General features: G+C 29.0%; 1 long non-coding RNA gene across 1 annotated transcript; it reads right to left on the bottom strand.

Moving 5' to 3' along the window:
• Positions 1-11,363: 11,363 nt before the first annotated feature.
• On the bottom strand, positions 11,364-12,482 carry LOC136070613 (uncharacterized). The gene is made up of 3 exons (XR_010631827.1): positions 12,049-12,482; positions 11,943-11,967; positions 11,364-11,855 (listed from the first exon to the last, which is right to left on the bottom strand). It is a non-coding gene; the product is annotated as an uncharacterized LOC136070613 (long non-coding RNA).
• Positions 12,483-13,273: the final 791 nt, after the last annotated feature.

Below are 13,273 nucleotides of genomic sequence, written 5' to 3'. Positions count from 1 at the left end.
GGGGGGGGGACTAAAAAAATTTAGGCCCAGACTCTGAAATATGAAAATTCATATATACTATATAAATATTTTTTTAAATTGAAAATTTTAAGTTTTGAAATTTTAATAATAGATTTTTAGTTGGATTAATATTTAAAATTTTGAAACTAAGATAATAAAGTTTTAGCTAGATTAAATTATGGGTCATGTTAAAAGGTGCTCTTGGGGTAATTGTTAATAAACTATATTAGGAAAATTTTAATATGAGTACTACTTTTATGGACAATATAAAAAGCTAACAAAAAAATTAACTGGTTTTATCATCTTTTCATAAAAGTTTTCTAAAAATAGTTCTAATTCAAGGAAATATCCCTTGATTCCTTGATTCAACTGGTTTTATCCCTTGATTCAAGGAAATATATCCTAAAAATTAATAAAATAATTTTTTCAATTATTAATAAATTGTAAGATGCAACTTAAGGGAAAAATTTATGATAAATCTATGAGAAATGATATGCATCCATATAGTGTGTATATCCTTCCAATGAAAGAGGGTTTTTTTTCCTCTCTCTCTCTCTCTCTCTCTCTCTCTCTCTCTCTCTCTCTCTCTTATTAACTTTACTTCTACTTCACAACTACACATTTTTATGCTTTGAATTTTCTTTTTGTTATTGGCTCTGGTATTTTTCATCCTTCTTAAAAAAATATATGTACAATGACAATTAAGTTTATATATATATATATATTAAAGTTGATATGAACAAAATCTATGTTACATAATTTGTTAAAACATTTATTGTTACTTAATTTAATGAGAGTTATAAAAACAAATAAGTTGTTATCGCTATCTAAAAAATTGCTTTTATCCGCAATATTTTTGTAATTTGGTGAAACTACTTGGCGTAATCATAACTTAGAAAGAATTGTTGCAATTTGGTGAAGCTACTTGGTGCAACCACAATTTCTAAGCCCAACTAAACAAAAAATAAAAAAAATGATGTAAAAAAAAATGTTAGTTGCATATTTTGTTAAAAACTCATTGTTATTACTTTCTCCAAAGAAATTGATAACAACAAATAAGCACTTCCAATTAAAGAATTAAGCACAAGGCCTACTCACCAAATTAGCACTTCCACATCCCATTTTCAACATTCTTATTTCAAAGCTTCATTTTTTTTTTCCTTTTTTTTTTTTTCATTTTTGTTTTTGTTTCCCTCTATGGTTACTTATTTATTTATTTTGGATTGAAGTAAGATCTGCAATCTAAATCTTTGCAACACTATCAGTGAGGCACACTAAAAGGAAGTAACATGTTGAATAAGTATGTTTGTTCATGAAATCTTCAAAAGGATTAAGGTGTTTTAAAAAAGAAAAAGAAAAGAAAAGAAAAAGAAACTAGCAGACTATTTTTATTGAAACAAAGCAAGGAACATATTAGGCAGTCATACATTATAGAACTCCTAAGCCCAAAGGCTTGAACAAATTTCCCAAATCTTCTAACTGCCAATATAGACTCCATGTCAAACAAAGACAATCACTAGAAACAAAGCAAGGGACTCCAAAGCAAAAATGAAGTTGGGGCAATCTTGCTATACAAAACAGAGTAATTAGCAAAACTCTATCTGTGCCCCTCTAATAGTGTTGCAAATGCCTAGGCTCTGATACCAGTTGTAAGAGAGATAAACACTCTAAGGAGCTTTCTTGAGTAATTAATATAGATAAATGATATGTCCACAACATTTTCACAACATTTTTACAACAAATCCTAAGTGACAAGTTGTTACTGGTTTTTATTGTTAGAGTAAAAAAAATAATCTTAGTGTTAGATTCAAATTTGAATCAATAACAACTAACCACCTATGATTTGTTGTGAAAATATTGTAAAAATGTTGTGGACGTAGCACCTTTCATTAATATAACATATCAAGACAAACTTTAACCCAAAAGGCCTAAGCCTTATGGATATGTGCTCAATTATGTTATATTAACTACTCATTCTTCTCATCATTATTCAATGTGGAAATTCACTCACGTGCACACCCAACATTACCAAGATGTTGAGTACGATGTCGTCCAAGAGATGGTTCTTACTTTTTTAGAGGATCAGTGGTTGTTGACATGGTTCTCTCATTTGGGACATTTTCGAAAGAGGATAGATAGAAAGTGAGTGAGGAATAGTACTTGGGTACTTAGATTAAAAAACGGAATTAATGAAGTTTGTGTGTGAACATATTTTGGGGTATTATTTGATTTTTTAAAGAGTGGTATTATTTTACTAGTAAACTATTGGTTAGGAGTGAGTTACCAAAATTTGAAGCAAAGAGAAGACATTGGTTGAGCTTATTGTTTTTTTAGAAATAGTTTCGACATATGACGTCTGCTCTTGATAATTATCAAGAGACTTTACCAGTTTAGTGTTGGTTAAATCTGGTTTTGTATCTCATACAAAACACATAGCGGAAGCAACAAACAAAGATCTATTTCATTCATGATCGATAACTTGCACTATATAAATTTCAGAATTTAAGAACAAGATAGCGTACCTTGGTGCGGTGAAATTCAAAACAAAAGATTATAAGTACTTGAGAACACTTTTAATCTTCACTCTAATTCCACTTTACGCCCAAGAAGTGTGGTCTCTCAATCAATTTCCAAGGGAGAATAATTGAGTGGTTTCACTCGCACATACACACCACTTCACAATGGTGTCTCACTTTTTCTCTAATAATAAAATTATGTATGTCTCTCCCTTTATATATAACTGATTATCTAATTGGGCCGGCCTAATGGGCCTTTCCAATTGGGCTTTAGTGTGTGGCTTGGAGTGGGACCAAAAGGGACCAATAAGACACTAGCTCCAATGGGCCTTGGGCTTTTCTGTCAACTCTTGACAAGTCCAAAGTTACCATTAATTATATTTAATACTACTATATAAATATAATTGCACTCTAGGCCTTATTAATTAATTATATCCCAAGACTTTATTATACATGCAACCCCTTCATAAAATATTGGTAGTAATACAAAGTCATGAATGTAGACTGTCACTTTGTAAATTACTACATCTTAATCCTTGAATACTCAGTTTAGTCATTTTAAGTTATTCATTATATATTTATGAAATCCAATTTTATAAATATATACTTAAGAAATTTCTTACCAAAGTGGTTAGGCGTAACTCTTTGAATAACTAAACCCATTAAACTTATCTCAAGGGAATATTTTATATCTCTGTTAAGAGACTATGAATTCCATCTTGAGAATATATGTTCCATCAACACAAAATGTGGCTGCCCAACATAATGAGGTTTTAACTGTTACTTTAGATCTCACTCCTGATTATGTCCATTATTCTCTCATGATTATGTCCATTATTCTCTCAGGATTAAGAGTTCATGCAAATATAAGTCGTGAGATTTATTATTCAATTGACAGTCGTTAGGAGAATAATAAATCTCATAGCGGTCCAGTTCAATATATCTTAACTCTTAAAACATATTAACACATCAACTAGAAGTCTCCACTTCCATGATCAAGACAATCATCTTAGTTGATATGTTATAGTCTTTGCAGATGAAATGCTCAATTTCATCACCGATTATGAACTAAAATTTTGAGTTTACAAAGAACTTGTGACTTATATTTTCTGTGACTAAATCACATAAATCACATACTATGCATCTCATGGACTAAATGATAATGTCCGAATATTCATGTTACCATTATTTTAGGTAATAATAAAACAACTTTATTAATTACAATATTAAGTCATACATAATGTCATACTTAATATCATACATAGCATTATACAATAGGATTTAAGGGCACTAATCCCAACATTTAGCTAATTGGAACTCATTGGTTGAACTTATTGTGAATGCTCTACTTAACATCTTGGAGATTTTGATAATTACTTAGTACTGTTTAATTCAAATGAGAAACTCAATATTTTTTTCACAAATATTTAAGAATTTACTCATAAAATAATATTACAAGAATGTTAATTATTACGCTTAGAACTTCAATTGGTTTTTGAATTTTACTAAAAGGACTTGGCATGGGTCTAGTAGCTCCAGTTTACTTGAGCGGTTAAAATGGCAAAACGTGGCCAAACATGTCATCATCTCAACAAATCCAATGCATTGGAGTACTAAACCTAATCTATTTGCTTACTAAATAACCATTGGTGGTTTTGTATATTTTCCCATTAATTATAATATTAATTGATTTTTTTTCAAAATTAATATTAAAAAATGATATTTGATTCAAAATAAGATTTTATAGTTATTAAAAACATGATGTTGACATTTTAAATTAAACTTCTAGCCATGCTCCATTGTAAAAATGTCTCCATGTTGACATTTATTCTTTGATGGTTGAGTTTGTTTTGGTAAGTTAGAAACCGAGTGATGTTAGGGATACAATATTTTTTACAATTAATGTCATGAATTATTGTAATTGGAGTAACATTTACTATAACATGGATTTGCCATTGAAGATAAAGGCATGAATAATACTACAAGTTGGGATTAACTACTAGTAGTAGTTTTCCTTAAAAATAAAAAATAAAAAACCTAGAAGTATTTATTGACTTATTTCTGGCACAATCAATAACTTTTATTTCTAACTAGTTGTAGTCCCGTGTGTTGCACATGATAATTTTTTAGATAAAATACTATTTTAGTCCCTAGACTTTATAAAGAGTTTTTTTTTTTTTTTTTTTTTTTAAATAAATAGTTTTATCATATATTTCATAATTTTGTCTATAACGTTTTTTTTTTACCATTATCATATATTTATTGGTTGATGACTTGCATAACATAGACATTTTTAAATAAGAGGTAGAACTATTCATTAAATATTTTTAAGTCATGGTGTATGAAGATTATGATTATATATATATATATATAATTTCACAAGTTAGAGTTTGATTAGTTTTAAGTTTAAATTTTGTATTATTATATTTAATTGTTGATTATTTATTTAATTAAGTGAATTTAATGGTTGATTTTATTGTACTATAAAGTTTTCAATGTCTTCTGTGTTAAGTTCTAAAGATTTAGGAATTTATGTGTTTAGAACTCTAATGTGTAATGTTAGCAAACCATGAGCAAAATAGGTTGTTTAGTCTTGTTTATGCTTGCTCAAAATTGTGTTTTTTATGTAAAGTTGGAATAGAGCTGATGCAGAAATTACTATGCATTTCGGCCTGCCTCAATTGATCGAAGCTTAGGCTTGATCAATCGAAAATCGGGCAGAATGCATTTTTCTGTAGAATTCCAACTCAGCCCTATTTCATTTAAAATGTTTAGGGTTTTATGTTTTGCCCTAGGTATATAAGGCAAACCCTAGTCAGGTTTTAGAGGTTGCTCATATTGCTGTTTGTGTGAATCTCTTGTGAGATCTGAGAGGAGCTTTCCTTCACATAAGCTTAAGATTATCAAGGAGGATATTTCTTCAAGAACTTGATGATCATTCAGTTGCTACTATAAGAGCTTAAGGATACACAAGCGGGTGTGCTTGTACTTGCTGGAGAATCCAAGAAAGGAGTCTGTAGTCTCGGAATTTGCATGTGGTCGTGTCAGTAAGTTTCTACTGGTAGGTAGCAATAGAATGTTAGTGGTCTAAATTCTATTGTAAAACTTCGATTCTTTCTATAGTGGATTCAAGTTTACCTTGAGGATAGCTGGGTTAAATCCTCCCCAGGTTTTTCACTGGTTTGGTTTTTCTGTGTGATCATATCTTTGTGTTATTTATATTTCTACTACTATATATGATATGATTGTTTGATTGTAATAACCTAGATCTGAAATTTGGACTAAGTAATAACTTGGCTTGTTAACTAGGTTAATCTAATTGTGTTTTAAGGGGTCTAAAAACATACACTCTGTATAGCCGTCTCTATTTTATTTCTTACTCCTCTTGACCACCTTTTTATATTTCTAAATAATGGTTATTAATTGACATTTGATTTCATTTTTTTTTTTATTCCTTCATTTATTCTTTATTACTTTGTATATTCCCTTGTTAGTTGTAAATTTTATGGTTATCAATAAGAAATAGATATCATGGATAGAAGTAATTATGTTAGTGGTATGTCAAGGGTTTTTGTTTTTTTTTGTTTTTTTGTTTTTTTTTCCTTCTAAATTTTCAAGGAAATATGATAGGCATTTCTCTAGTTTGATCTCGATCAATTAAGATATCCATAATTTATTAACGGAAGTAATAATGAGCCTTAAATTTTTTTAATGTATGAAGTGGTTAGGTTAGTGGTATGTCAAAGGTTTTATAAAATAATAATAATAATAATAATAAATTTAAAATAGTTCCAAGGAAATGTAAAAGGTCTTTTTTTGAAAAAAGAAATTGTGACTTTTTGAATTGTAGAAATATGATTGTTTTAATTACCTTGTTTATAGATTTCATTACTAAGTTATAAACATCTAAATTATAATAGATGAATATATAAATACAAAATTATATGTAAAGTTACAACCGCACAAGATAAATATGTATAGATATATAGATATATATATATTTCGTTTTTTATTATTCATGAATTATTATTTCATTGTTTACTTATAAATATCTAAATTAAAGTTTTTTTTATTGAAAAAATATTTCAATTAAAATAAAAATATGTAAAGGTAAAATTATATGAAAAGTTAAAACTACCCAAGATGAATGTTTAACCACTTGTAGATGTGCATGTTTTGAAGATTAAAAGTATACACAATTGCTTTAATTGGAACTATATAACTATGCAAATATTGTTGCAAGTGGTTCCATCATTTGCAAATTATCAAGTTTGGTAGCCTTACAAAATAGATATTTCATTTTGCAAAAAACTTTACATGATCTCATCTTTTATGACAACTTTCTTTTTTGTTTTTCCTGAAACAAGTTAAGAATATTAAAACTTAAGTTAACACATGTGGTAGTTGTAAAACACGTCAGTGATATGAAAAATAGAAATGTTTAAATATTTAAAAAACATTTTTAGTAGATTGTAATATAAAGCATTTTTTTCTCAATATTTTACGTAACTTTTCCCATAAGATCAATATTGTTGGCATCCATTAAAGATGATACATAATATTTTTGAGAAAAAGAAGAAGAAGCAAAGATGATGCTAGCACATAATATAAAATTATTAAGTTTGCGTGATTTAAATTTGTGGCAAAAAAATATTAATGTATCTATGATAAAAGTTTTTATCTAAATGATATATTAGTTCATATTTTTTTAGACTTGATTCAAAAAGTTCATTCTCAATAGCCTTTTAAGTCTACAAATTGCTCAATCTATGGGCCTAGTCACATTCAAAGGGTGCTATCTAAATTATAAATTATATAACCATTTATCACGCAAATATATTGATTTGTGCTGCAAAATTTAATAGTATGAAGGATGTGACTGGATTTAAATGTTGAATGAAATAAGATGAGAGGCAAAAATAGTAAAAATAAAATATATAACAATAAACATAAAATTATCCAAGTCATTCTATGTAATATAATAACATTATATTATTATATACTATATGTATAATGCAGTAGGATAATATTTAATCAAAGAGAGTATAAAAGATAACAACTTAAAATACAAAACTAAATTGCATGAACCCAAAGTAAAATTCTAATTAACACAAAAATTCATCAACCTAAAGAATTGAGGCAATAAAAATTATTTTTTAAAAAAAATCAAACAAAAGTGAAAAACAAATTGAGAGAGAGAGAGACAGCGATAGAGAGAGAAGTAACCTTTTTGTGTGAGAAAACTATGCATAGAATGAAAAAGAAAATGTCAAATTTATAGTCAGATGTTGAAAATAAGAAGAGTTAAAATAAAGGAAGATAAAAAGGTAGAGAAAGAATGATATTAAAGTAGAAAGTAGTGGGGAGATAAAGAGGTAAAAGGGAGGCAGAGTTTTGGAAAGTTAATAATAAAATAATGGTTAAAATATATTTTAATTTTTAAATAATGGAGTTTTTAAGTCATCTTAAATGAGAAAATGTTTTAAAAAATATATAAGAAAAATTAGAAACAAAAAATGATGACATGGCTGCAAATGTCGCTCAATGTGAGAGTAGCAACATTAAATGCTACGTTTTAGCTTTTAGTAATATACTAGTCGCAGACCCACGCGTTGCGTGGGAATATATAAATATTTTGTAATGGAATATAATATATAAAAAGCAACGATTACTTCAAATATTATTTATTTTTTTTAAAAGATTTCTACAAGCATTTTGTAGCTTTTTATATCTACAAAGTACAAATATATCATACTATTATATTTTGTATGTTTGATTAACATTTTTTAAGGTGCACTATATTTTTCTAACTTCAACTATAGTGTGTTATATTTGATATACAACTAAACTTTATAAGTTTCAAATTTCTCATCTCTTAAGGAATAATGAGATTATCATAATAATAAAAATTTATCACAAAATTACAATGTTATTTTAACCAGAATTAAAATGAAAAAAAAGGAATAAAAGATAGACCTTAGAGTAATTTATTACTCAAAATTGGTAGACATATTCAAATTCATAGCCATGTAAAATGTGTTTTGAAATAAACTAAAATTCCTATTTCCAAAAAAACTAAGTATTGGCCCAAATCAAAATTCAACCAAAGCTATAAAAGGGAGAAATAAGACATTGTAATGGGAAATTAAAAACAAAATACAAAATATCCAAACACATATTTAAAAAAATAAAAATAAAACCATCAACCTTAATCAGAATTATAGGAAAGAAAAACGATCCACAAGAGAGGGGGGGGGGAAAGAGAGAGAGAGAGAGAGAGAGAGAGAGAGAGTACTTACCGTTATTTGAGGGGAAAATATAGATTGAATGGAAGAAATGATATCGAATTTATACAAAATAAAATGGAGAAAAGAATAGTCCAAATATAAGAAAGAGAAAATGATTAAGGAAGTATGACAGTAAAATAGAGAGTAGTGAGGAAATAAAGACAATCAAGTAGAGAGTAGTGGGGAGATAAAGAGGTAAAAATTTAATAGACCCTCACTTATACTAATTTCCTTCAAAGACCAAATTGTCAAACACATGCCATTGATTCTACTCATGTCCACTACACATATTCATCAATGTGTCTATATACAAATCACTCACTTGCCATTACATTCATTTTATCAATGTTTTGAATTTCCACAAAGAATCAAAAAAGTGCATATACGAATTGTAAGTAAGTGAGACACCTATATTGCCATGACGTTGTGATCAAAGTTAGTGGAAACTTGCTAAACTTGACCAAATGTTTTTGCCTCGGAGAAGATGGCTATTAGCATTCTAGGCCAAGAAGTTTAAATGGCTATGAGAAATGATCATAAGTACCAACTACTATACCCCTAAAATAGCAGTTGCTCCTACTTTCATTGCATCACATCAGCTATCATACTATTTTTAAGAAGGAAAGAAATAGAAAAATACAAAATTTAAAACTCAATCATAGAAGTATTGTTATGTTTTGTCTAAAACTCATGCACACAATATTCTAGATATTCAATAGGAGAAAATTTTAAAAAGAAAATCAAGTTGTTGAAAAAATGTAGCATAATCCAAAATCAAAACCCAAATGTTGTTCATGTAGACAATGTTATAGATAGATATTCAAGAATCAAGAACCAATTCGTTTTTCCATTTGCACAACAATTAGCTTAAAGCTAGAAACAAATGGAATTAAAAAAAAAAAAAAAATCAACCAAATAGGCCAATTAAGGTCCAAAACAAAAATATTCTAGCCATAGCACAACAATTAATCTACTAAAGCTGGTGTACTTTGAAGAATTAGAGTTTCACTTTAAAAAAACTAAGATAAAAAGATTTAAACTGTTACACCCCAAGTTCCAAACAACCAAAAAAAAAATAAAAAAATTAAGCTTCAAACTCTACTTTGTTTTCTCTTCCATTGTCCCACAATTTCTGGGACACCAAACAGTCCAATTAAATAATAAACAAAAAATTATTAATATAAGGAAAGAGAAATCTAATATAGCAGATGTGTATTAAACCATAAAAAAGGCAAATTATCAAGCACCACCCAAGAAAAACAAAAATTTTATTCCCCTTTCCTTCAAAAGGTTCCAAGAAAAAAAAAAATAGCTACCAATTAATTGCTATTGCCTTCAATATAATGAAAAGCTTCTTGTGATTGCGAGGCTTGATCATTTATATTTGCCGAGGAATTGACAAACGGAACAGAGATAAAAATGAAATTTAGTTCAACATATAAAACGATAGGAAAAGGAGAACAATAACAATTTATCTTTGATAAAAATGAATAATACTCTTACTATAAAACAAAGACCAAAACAAAAACATTACATTGAAGTTAATTGATTAGATAGAAAGACATTATGGAAAACATATTGAGAGTAATATTATTGCAATCTAGAGAAGGGCAATCATTAAGCAATTTATAACAAACATGATCAAATGCTCAATTCAAATCAATTTTGAAAATGAGAAAACATATTTGAATAGTTTTGAGACTATGAAAACTCAAACTCATTCATCATGAAATCCCAAAATTGAATTACATTTTTTTCTAGTAATGAGATGGAAATAAATAAATAAATAATAAGAATAATACAAATAATAAAACTCATTTTGAGTTCATACAATTTGGACCTGGGCTACTAATGTTTGTCTCTCATGTGCTTTAGCTTCGTTTGCAAGCTATAGAGTCACTCTCTATCTCTTGTACTAATTTGATTGGGTTTTGGTATACAGACATGACTCATGACTGAAAGAATGGGAAAAACACTCAATAAATTATCCCATTGAAGACCATACCGATCAATTTGTGGAGAGAGAACAATTGAAAATTTATAAAGAAAAAAAAAATATAAGAGGTGAGGAGGTTATAATCTATTGGTGACTGTCAGAATTCCATATAATAGTGGCATGTGAAGATAGTAACACTTGATAGAGTAACACCTGAATTTAAATAGAGGCTCAATAAATGTCAATAAGTAAATCAAAAAAGAAAAAAGAAAAAAGAAAATAAATGATAACTTAACACTGATGTGGTTTAACTGAAGCGTAGCAACAATATATATATATATATATATGACTGGATCTAGTTGTAATTTGGGATTGTAAGTTAGTTTGAGCTCAACTCGAGTCTAAAAAACTTATAAGCAATTTGGTCCATAGTTAAGTGTATGAGTTAGAGGGATAGGTTAGGCTATGCTAGGACTCCAGGTTATAAACTTTAAGCCAAGCCTCTAACATGGACCAAACTGACAAAATATTTATTTATGTTTTGAAAGAAAAGAAGAGTTTGAATAATATATAAGAAGCGATACATTGGAAAAATTCTCAATTATAAGAAATTAAGAATGGCCATGGCCATGGCGAAGGAATGTCTTCCATTCAAATGAACTATTTCAAGCATACAAAGCTAACTCATGGGCAGCCCAATACAATATACATGTGACTAATGAAATTCTACATAAAGAAACTGTAGAGCCATCATTTTGGCTTCATCCAGCAGATGCCCAGCACTCCCAAGAATCCAAGACACATCAACGGAGTTAAGAGCTGCTATTTGAAGTTTGCTATCTCCTTCAAAAACCACCTGACGGAACCCCAATTCGCTTGTAAAATGAACTGCCTGGATCACCAAAACAACCTTCAATTCATCATGATTGCGTCCCCTGTGAGATTGAACTGCCAACGTTGAGAATAGCTAATCAACAACTTAATTCCCACTAATCTGGTCATTGGATTATGGCAACCATCAAAGTTTATCTTGGTAACATTATGCAGGGGAAGTCTCCACTTCATGTCAGTCATCTCTACATCTTGATGCACTCCCATTTCACTAATGAATCCCTTCTATCAAAGCATAAAATCCATCAGTACCTCAAAGTGATTTATATTATCAAAATCCTTATGTACATAGATAGAAGTAGCACTCCACACCTGAATTGCAAATGGACAATGGACTCTGTATCATTGAAACAAATCTTACATTCAGTGAGTGATCCAATTTTCATTGCAAATAAAGGAGTATTTGTAGGAAGAATACCTTGACGTACTCTCCACGTGAAAGTCAGCCTTATTTGGAACCACCATTCGCCATGAAAAATCAAACTCATTCTGACTTCATACACTTTGAGACCATGAAAACTCAAACTCATTCATCATGAAAACCTAAAATCGAAGTACATTTTATTTTCTATTAATGAGATGGAAATAAATAAATAAGAATAATACAAATAACAAAATCATGTGCTTCAATTTCGTCTACAATTTGTGGAGAACAATTGAAAATTTATAAAGAAAAACCATGATAGGTGAGGAGGTGAGGAGGTTGTAATCTATTGTTGACCGTTTGAATTCCATATAATAGTGGCATGTGAAGAGTCTAGGTTAATGGAGAGACACACAGTAGAATTGAAGATAGAGTAACACTTGAATTTAAGGAGAGACTCAATAAATGTCAATAGGTAAATAAAAAAAAAAAAATAGAAAGAAAGAAAATAAATGATGATATGGCGCTGATGTGGCTTAACTGGAGCGTAGAAACAATAATTGCTACGTTTTAGCTTTTAGATATAAATAGATAGATAGATATAGATTGGGAGTTTGTTTGAACTATTAATTGGCCTCTGTTGTCACGAAAATGTTGTTAGTTTCATCACTTTCTTGTATCTTAATGAATACCATGTGTTTTTCTGAAACACCTCTTAGACTTCGAAAGGAACTTTTATTTTTAACCTAATAATTTTGTCAAGAAAAAAAATTATAAGGAAAAAAATTAATTGTCATGTCAATGTGATTCAGTCACCAAAGCAGGAAAAAATTGATTCTCATAATCTGAACAAACTAATTGATTCTCATGATCTCTGGTAATAAAAATGTGATTCAGCCACCAAAGCAGGAGCGGGAAAACAATGGCAATTCCAAAATAGTCAAGTGACACTAATTTTTAAAAAGCCTTAAGAAAATTTTCACTATTTGTCATCTCAATCTCTCTTAGACAATTGAGATAATGCAACTCCCATGGCGGGTGACACAATAATACATCGAGCTCAATTTTCATGGAAACATTTATCTATCGTTTGAATGAGATTCTTGTCGTTAAAATGACATATTAGATGTACTGCAACCACCCGCAAGAGCCATATCATTCCAATCAAAGAATTAAGCACAAGTTGTACTCACCAAATAAGCACTTCCACATCCCATTTTCAACATTCTCATTTCAAAGCTTCATTTTTTTTTTTCCTTTTTTTTTTTTTTTTTTTTGT

This window comes from Quercus suber, unplaced genomic scaffold (assembly GCF_002906115.3).
Source record: "Quercus suber isolate HL8 unplaced genomic scaffold, Cork oak 2.0 scaffold_246, whole genome shotgun sequence".
Classification (NCBI taxonomy): Eukaryota; Viridiplantae; Streptophyta; class Magnoliopsida; order Fagales; family Fagaceae; genus Quercus; species Quercus suber.
The sequence above is the reverse complement of the archived record's forward strand: the minus strand, read 5'-3'. Positions and strand labels throughout refer to the sequence as shown.